Raw genomic sequence first — 9,159 nt, 5'->3', positions numbered from 1 at the left:
TCTTGTGTCGTTAGTTCTACGAAGGGGATCAGACCTCCTCTCGTAATATTAGATGACAAACATATCACAATAGTCATATGTCTTTTCAAGATTACATCCTGTTCATGATATCAGTATGACTTCAAATGTGGAAGCATTTCCAGTGCCCTACCAAAGATCGCATATTACGGTCACTGGACACTGTAAATGGCTGTGACTATCCAGAGAACATCCTTGTTTGAAGGAATATGACCTACTTCCAGGAAGGGAGTTTGAGGACGTTTTCCATACGGTGAATGCATCCGAGGATGCAGACCAAAGAGCCTTTTAATGGTGTACCTCCCCGCTGACTTTCTATCGGCATATCGGCATTCCTTCCCGTTAACAAGTCTAAAAAGGAAAACGTATTTCCTCCAAATTAGAAAGGGATCTGGAAATTGAGTCATGTCAAAATGAACTTAGAGCTTCTTGGTCTGATCAGCGATACCATTTGATACAAGACACCAAAGGGCATCATACCTTGTTAAGGTCATTAATGTGATCAAGTCTCAAGGATTAGTATGATGAAATCGGAAGCAAGCGCGGGCCTCATCAACAACAACAAAGCTTTCATAAGGTCTGAAACTGCTGAGAGCTGTGCAGTGTCTCACATACAATAGACTACGATCACATCCTTATTAGAGTTCTAAGAAGGCAATCTGAAACGTCCAACAGGGGGATCAAAAGGTCTTTGGTAAAGACTTTATTGCTAACAGTTCACCACAGATAACTGAGGAGATGAACCTGCTGGGAGCGAACTTCACCAAAGAAGCAAGTCTAGCAGCTACATCAACGACGGAAAACATCAGGTGGGAGGAAAAGCCAATACAATATTGCATGCAGGAAGATGAAGTTAGTTCGAAAAATAGAAAAAAAAAAAAAGATGACCTAAGGAGTGTCCGGCGAATTTGACTCAGATGCTTGTGGGAGACCCCATGAGACATGAAGGTAGATGGAACATCAATGCAGAAGACGCATTTCTCCCCGACACATTTGATAGTTCCGTGAGAGTCTGCCATGATTTCTTGTTCCTCCTGTACAAAGACGGATGTTAATATTGTTACACCGAGGAGGAAAAGAAGAAGAATATTTCGGTGTTTGTTAGATTGCCTTTGGACCAGTCAGAACAGCCATTTTCTCTCTGGAGTGGGTATTGGAAATCAGTCTGCGGTGACCTACAAGTAGCATTTCTCCACTCTCGCCACTCACCCGCAACTCCTTTCAGTTTCTCCCCCACGAAAGTGGCCTGCTCGGGCTGGTGGAGAGAAAATTGTACTTACGTTTACGTAAAAAAAAAAGTCTTCATCATACATGAAGAGTGTAAATCTATTCATTACTGCTTCTGGGAATTGGCAGTTGATATGTACTCTATATCTACTCATGTCAACTCTTCCATTTTCTACGAGCATAACGTTAGTAAATGTCTTTGGAATATATCGCACCTGAGTAACTCAAGGTAATGTTATATGTATCGCTTATTCTTATCATTTATTGAGGTCAACGGACACAAACACATTTATCAGTAGACGTCAACATACGATAAATCTCTATTACGATAAGGAATGTGAATAGAACTTGAAAAGTACTGTCTGGAAGGGAGAAGAAAATAAAAACTGAAAATTCATATGTCAACAGATTTGAAGAATAAGATAACTTAGGCTCAGAAACGTCAAAATTTTGAAAAAGGAAAATGGATTGAATAAATCCAAAAGAATTCCATGAAATAGATAAAAATGGTGTACCAAACAAAAGCATCCAAAAATATGGAAAGATTATTCCATGTTTTACCCAACGAATCCAAATATCTATAAGCGGCGAGTACTGTGATATTTAGATGAGATTTGAACCAATGGTTCAAAACTTTTTTCCGGTTGAATCTTGATGAGATACCTTTGGCATGTGTGCGGCAGCAGACACCAATAGTGTTGCAAAACAAGCGAGGCATGCGGTGATCACTACGCGCTAGCCTAGCCTCGTTGTAGGTACCAATACCTACCCATCTCTCTCTCTCTCTCTCTCTCTCTCTCTCTCTCTCTCTCTCTCTCTCTCTCTCTCTCTCTCTCTCTCTCTCTCTCTCTCTCATCCTCTATCTATCTATCCATCTATCTGTCTATCCATCTCTGTCTATCAATCTATCCTGACTTCTGAGATGTTTTCTTAAGCCTCCTCTCCAAATCCTCATCCTAGGATTCTCTCTTACCATCCTTAGCTGTCGTTTCCTCTCCTCCTCGTCTTTCACCACTTGCTATTACATATCTCCCCTGTTCTGTTCCCAGCGTAACGCATTCATCCCCCGAGCGAACCAAGTGGCCCAGGGTCCCACCAGCCTTAAAGTTTGTCCTCAGTACTCTTCGGTAAGTTTCCGTAGAACTTAGGGCCCCACACTCTTGCTCACGACTACCGTCCTCACGCACTTCCTCCTTCACTCCTGGACTGCTTGAGTTTTGTCATGCGTCTTGTGTTGGGTCACAGAGACCAACTTCAAACAATGTCTTAAGTTCGGCTCTCGTGTTGGGGGTCACAGTGACGAATTACAGAGGGAAATGTCTTATGTATGGCTCTTACGCTGAGGTCACACTGACGATCCACAATGTCTTAAGTTCGGCTCTTGTACTGGGGTCGTTGTCTCGATCTGGAAATAATGTCTCAAGGTCGGGTGTTCGAAGTATCATTTCCATTAGCCCGCGCTTTGCTAAACTGTAGATAAGACCTACATGGAATACACACACATACACAATACACCTGGAAACACCGATACACTCACAGACTAACGTCTTAGCTGTGCTAGTAATGGCACCCTAAGAACACACACAACCGACGTGTGACAATAATGGCACACTGAGGACACATACACCACACCTTCGTCTGTAATGGCACACTGAGGACACATACACCACACCTTCGTCAGTAATAGCACCCTGAGAACTTATACCCACCTTCGTCATTAGTGACGGGCTTGAACATGGCGAATCTTTAAAACTACACATGAATTGTGCATTTCATAGTTAACATGGAATCCGTTTGAGGCTCATAAGGACTGAGGGATATCTGTATGATTCTAGTTCATGCTCCAATGAATCTTGGGTTCATGCGTTCGTGTTTCGTTGGTCCACTGAGTCTTTGGCTCATGAGTTCGTATTTCGTAGCCACACTGAGTTTTGAGGTTCGTGCATCTGTGTTTCGTAACCCAGCGAAGTCTTAGGGCTCATGCACCCTCAGAAGACTTTCGTGTCAGGGTAATTTACACTGGAATCCTGACTGTATAGACGTGAAAATGAGGTCTTGGTTCACAGACATGAAATGGGAACTCTCGCTCCATGATTGTCGAACTATAGCCCACTGTCTCGAACACACTGGTTGCAATTGGTTCCTCCCTTCAACCTCCGGGTCGAGAGATGATCCAAACCAATCCAGGACACCATACCAGCTTCCCTTGCACATAAGCTTCAATCCTGCAATTCCCAATCACTAACAAAGCACATGTATTCCAATCCTGCAATACCCAATCATTCACAAAGCACATGTATTCCAATCCTGCAATACCCAGTTATTCACAAAAGCACATGTATTCCAATCCTGCAATACCTAATCACTCACAAAAGCACATGTATTCCAATCCTGCGATACCCAATCATTCACAAAAGCACATGTATTCCAATCCTGCAATACCTAATCACTAACAAAGCACATGTATTCTAATTGATGAAACATTCACGGAGGAAAAGATAAATAATCTACCTACATGTACATCCACTTGACCAAAGCTAATTACCACCATGTTCAGCTTTACGTGTGCTCCTAATTGAAAACTAAACATTTAAAGAATTACTTTACAAATTCATGTTAGACTTCTATCAATTCATCCCAGGCATCTTTTTTCTTCTCTCTCTCTCTCCGTTTGCTTCATTACATTTCATGAACAAAAATAGCAGTGCTATTAAGACTCATTCATAGATTATTTAGTAAAATGCATGGAATGAGATTAATTCCTCATGACCACTGAAACTTAATGATATTGATATAATATATGAGTCTGCTATTTTGCATGTGTGTGTGTGTGTGTGTGTGTGTGTGTGTGTGTGTGTGTGTGTGTGTGTGCGTGACTGTGTATAGGATTACTGCTTGTGATTGCTATTTGTGGGTTGCGGGGAGAAATCTTTACGATCGTGTGGTCTTGTCTGTTAAGGATGCATAATTGTAACCTTGTCTTTGCTCTTATTTGTATACGTAAACACAGGCCCCGTCCTACGTGTATGTGAAGATATCTGCTTATGGGCGCATATGTGTGTGTAAATATGTGCACGTGTTTGAATATATATATATATATATATATATATATATATATATATATATATATATATATATATATATATATATATATATATATATATATATATATATATATATATATATATATATATATATATATATATATATATATATATATGTATAATGTGTGTGTGTGTGTGTATGTGTGTGTGTGTGTGTGATAGAGAGAGATAAAGAAACCCTCACATCAATACAAATCCTTAAGCTTCATTTTACACGACATGTAAGCAAGCTAAGCTTACCCCCCCACAGCTTAAATTCACGTATCTTTTTTTTTATGAAATACTTGCTGGACGAGGGGAAGAGTGGATTATCTTAAGCTGTGATGCAGCAACTGCGCAATCATGCTTCTACCCGGAAGAAATATAAAAAAAAAAAAAAGGAAAAAAAGAACATTAATCAAATCTGCAATTAGGGATTTGGTCGTAATTGAATCCGAAATAAAATTGTGCTTACAATGGCTATTACCAATGAATACATAAACCTCTGAATTTTGGATCAGTGGAAGTGGTTGTGCCAAAAATGTCTCTAACAATCGTTTGATATTCTCTCTCTCTCTCTCTCTCTCTCTCTCTCTCTCTCTCTCTCTCTCTCTCTCTCTCTCTCTCTCTCTCTCTCTCTCTCTCTCTCTCTCTCTCTCTCTCTCTCTCTCTCTCTCTCTCTCTCTCTCTCTCTCTCTCTCTCTCTCCCATTTTTTCATTTGTCTCGTTGATACTCCTTTACAAATTGCTCCCTCATGCATTAATCATAACTCAATTCCCAATCGGTAATGAAAAGGTGCATCAATTCCTCTCTTGTTTTCCAATATGGCCTCGGCTTATGCGTCTCCTCAACGTTCCAAATGTATGTAGTTCGTTGGTTATCTAGAATTCAGGTGTAGAAATATATGCCTGACGGATCGAAGCAATATCTATCTATCTATCTGCCTGTTCTTATCCTTCCAGTTATCAAACAATACTTTATTATTCATCTTTGTGATTATCCATGTATCTCAAGAAAGTTTTACTTTAATGGTAATTCTATCAATGTAAAGAATAGTATTGTTATTATCATCACTATCATAATCATCATCACTATTATCATTACTATTACTGTTATTATTATCATTATTATCGTTATTATAATTATGATTATTAGTATTATTAGTATCATCATCATTATTAATACTAATATCATTAGTATCATTATTATTAATATTATTATTATCACTATTATCGTTGCTGTTATGATTATTTCTACAATTACCATTACCATCATCACTATTATTGACATTCTTTTGCCTAATAGCCTCATTCAGGTCACACGAAGCAATTCGTCCATTTGAATACCCACTGGCCTCCTCCTCCCAGACCTTGCTCTGGTTCCCCCGGAGTTTAACCCCTCTGAACCCCCGTGTGGTGCAGAGATGATATTGATCCTTCATGATTTCCGAGCGAGACTTTCCGTCAGCCTTCCTTCTTATCTGACCCGTTACGACCTTCTCGTATATCATATATACTCTCTCTCTCTCTCTCTCTCTCTCTCTCTCTCTCTCTCTCTCTCTCTCTCTCTCTCTCTCTCTCTCTCTCTCTCTCCCAGTAGCCATTACGATAAGGTTGACGACAGTGAACCGCGACCGCTCCATAACTCGAGGAAAATGACAGCACTTTTGGCCACCCAGTAAATCCCGTCACCTTACACCACAGGCGTTGCCCTCCCACACTCTCGAGCACAGCGACCTGTCAAGAGAGGCTTTAGTCCCTCTGCACGAAGAGTGAGGGTTAGCACACCCGCCTCACTCTGCTCACATGATGGTTAATGGAGAGAATCTTTCGCAGGGAACCAAGCTAGAAACTTGACCCAGTCTGGGTCGTCTCTGTCTTCAGAGAGGATGAGATATACTTCATAAAGTTTTCCTGATATAAATATATTTATATATATATATATATATATATATATATATATATATATATATATATATATATATATATATATATATATATATATATATATATATATATATATATATATATATATATATATATATATATATATATATATATATATATATATATATATATATATATATATATATATATATATATATATGCTTTCCACGGTAGAATATATCATAGTTGTGGCTCATTCTAAAAACAGAGCTGAAAAGATCTCTCTTTTCTTTTCCTTTTCATCTTTTTGGTTCAGGAATTCCCTCGAGAGTCTGTTGATATTTCATAAGCTTACAACTCCCTGAGGGAAATGTGTAATAGCCTGCAGTTAAGAAAATCGCCGAGTTTGTCTGTCCCTGGTGAAAATACAGGAGTCTTGTCTTTGTGGGTCAGTTGTCTGGAGCTGGCATGTACCAACGAAATGCTATACGATACATGAGACAGCTAGGGGCCTCTCTGGGCCGCGGGTATGAGTGGATTGGCCTCTACAACGAGTGTAGGAAAGGCCTTCGACAGGGTGTAGGAGGCGGTAGCACGTCGGGGATGGTAAAGGAGGTGCCTCGATGGGCGGAACAGAAGAATGGAAAGGATGATGTCCCGAGACGTGGCAGGAACAAGGAGCTGTCCATACTAGGGGTGCAGGAAATATTCTCGACGAAGAGTTACGGGACACAGACTGGGGATATTTGGAAGAGAGTATATCAGTAGGAACATAGACGAGGGGTGTGATGGAGTAGGGAGGATACACTAAGGGAAACGTGAAGAGCCGGGGAGACACCAGGGGTGAGTTACAGCATGAGTACACACGAAGAGTGTAAAGGCACATAAAGGGGAGCTGGGGGTGAATACCACCACTTGTATAACGAAAAAAAGAAGTTCCAGCGTCACTCTCTTGTCTTACAGATCCCCCACTGTGTTGTGAATGGTTGATTATGAACTCGCACTCGTCAGTACAGTCATATGCCAAGAAGCTGTCAACAGGAGCCGAGAGAAGCGGGATACTCTGAGAGATGAGGAGGGACCTGAACATTGTGCAAACTCCTGCTCTCCTTTCACCTGAAGACCCTCAGAGTCTGCCACCTGAAGTTGCTGAAGAGTTATTGGCAAATGGCGCTCGGGCGACGTTGGAGAACTTGCGGATTTCAGACGAGCAACTTCCCCGAGAGCTGCTCCAGTCAATGGCTCCCACCTCTGGCTGCCGCGACCAAACAATGGGATGGTGTTAATTAACAGAGAATATCATTACAACCAAAGATAACAAAGATAAAGCGTATCCATAGAAAGGTAGCTTAACTAGATGTGATATTCCGTGATTACCCGGAAGACTTCTTGTGTTACCCATGACTATTTTCATCCGAGGGCTCCTCCCGCACCCCAAGGGAGCACTACACTCAGTAGCAGGGACGGGATGGACTCCTTTGTGGATAGTTCTTTTTCGAGACTTTGCTATGCAGTATAGACTCAAGCAGGCGTCATCAAATCTAACAAGTTTTCGAAGCATTTTGTCATATGTTCAAAAAAAATCTTGCACGCTTCGTATTTTCATCTTCTGACAACCCACTTAACGTCCAGAAGTCAAGTCTACAAACAACTTTCTAACTCACAGCAATCCCAGTTATCATTATTATAGACTCAGTGAGTCACCTTCTCATTCGAGATGGCTTCAAAGAGAGCTCACCTTCGCACGATGCGATTCTTTCTCATATTCTCAATCCTTTTCCTATGAGAGGCATAGAGGGATTCACGACCCTCAAGAGCTCTATATGGTAACCATGAAAACGTTCTCTCGCCACTGCTGTTCAGTTGCCACCTTCAAGAGCGTGAGTGGTGAGTTACCAGCCCTCCTAGCCATTAGCTGAGTGGCTTTCTCAAGATTAGACTCAAGTTTCTTAAAGGAACGACCGACATGGCTTGCAGCAGGGGTGAGTAAGTGTTCTGCTTCTTGAACTCCATGTACAGAGCCTTGGGTCACCCGGTTCTGACGCATGTCAGACTGAAGCAGGCTTTAGTGCTTTTGTTGGTCCAGGGGAACTTGGCTTTTGTTGTTCCAGGAAACCTGGCTTTTGTTGTTCTAAGGAAACTTGGCTTTTGTTGGCCAGGGGAAATTGGATTCTGTTTAACCAGTGGATTTGGCTTTTGGTAGTCCACTGGACTTGGCTTATTATCATTGTTATTATCATTATAATCATCATTATCATTGTTATCATTATTATCACCCTGGAAGGCTCAGTCGTTTGTTCCTGACGCTACCCTCCGTAGGCGGGTAAGGCAAGCCACAACATAAACGACAATGCTCCAAGCTGCCTCGGATGAAGTCATTTCACCAAAGTGTCTCTTTCCTCAAAGCCATCCTTCTGACATATCAGGGAAGCTATGTATATGATTCTGCCAACCGTCACTACACTCCGACGAGAATATGTTTTTTGAGGTTCTTGCCATTTGCTATAGGCCTCTGAACATGAGGGAGTTCATTCGCTCCGCTTTGAACTCCCTCATATGATGTTCATAGGCGAAAGACTCTTGCCTAAATTAAGTCATCTTCCATATTTTTTTCAACGCATTTTTTTTTTTCTTACGATCACATCTTCTTTGAGGAAAGTGGAGCGACTTGATGATCCAGTTTTCCGGTGTCGAAGGCATTACCATCGCCTCCATCTTAGCTGTCGACAGTGATCGGCTTCACGGTCATTTTTCTTTACGCTGCGGCGTACCACAGGGCCGAAGACTGGGGGGGCCCACGACGTTTTCTTTTCTCTCCTCTTTTGTCTTAGCGACCAGCGCTCAGATCTTACCTCCTCCTCCTCCTGCTGCTGCTGCTGCTGTTGTTGCCCTTGGTGATACGGGGGTGGGGCCTCGACGTTTTTTCTTCTCTCCTCTTCTGTCT

This window comes from Panulirus ornatus, chromosome 35, assembly GCF_036320965.1.
Source record: "Panulirus ornatus isolate Po-2019 chromosome 35, ASM3632096v1, whole genome shotgun sequence".
Classification (NCBI taxonomy): Eukaryota; Metazoa; Arthropoda; class Malacostraca; order Decapoda; family Palinuridae; genus Panulirus; species Panulirus ornatus.
Note: the sequence above shows the minus strand (reverse complement) of the source record.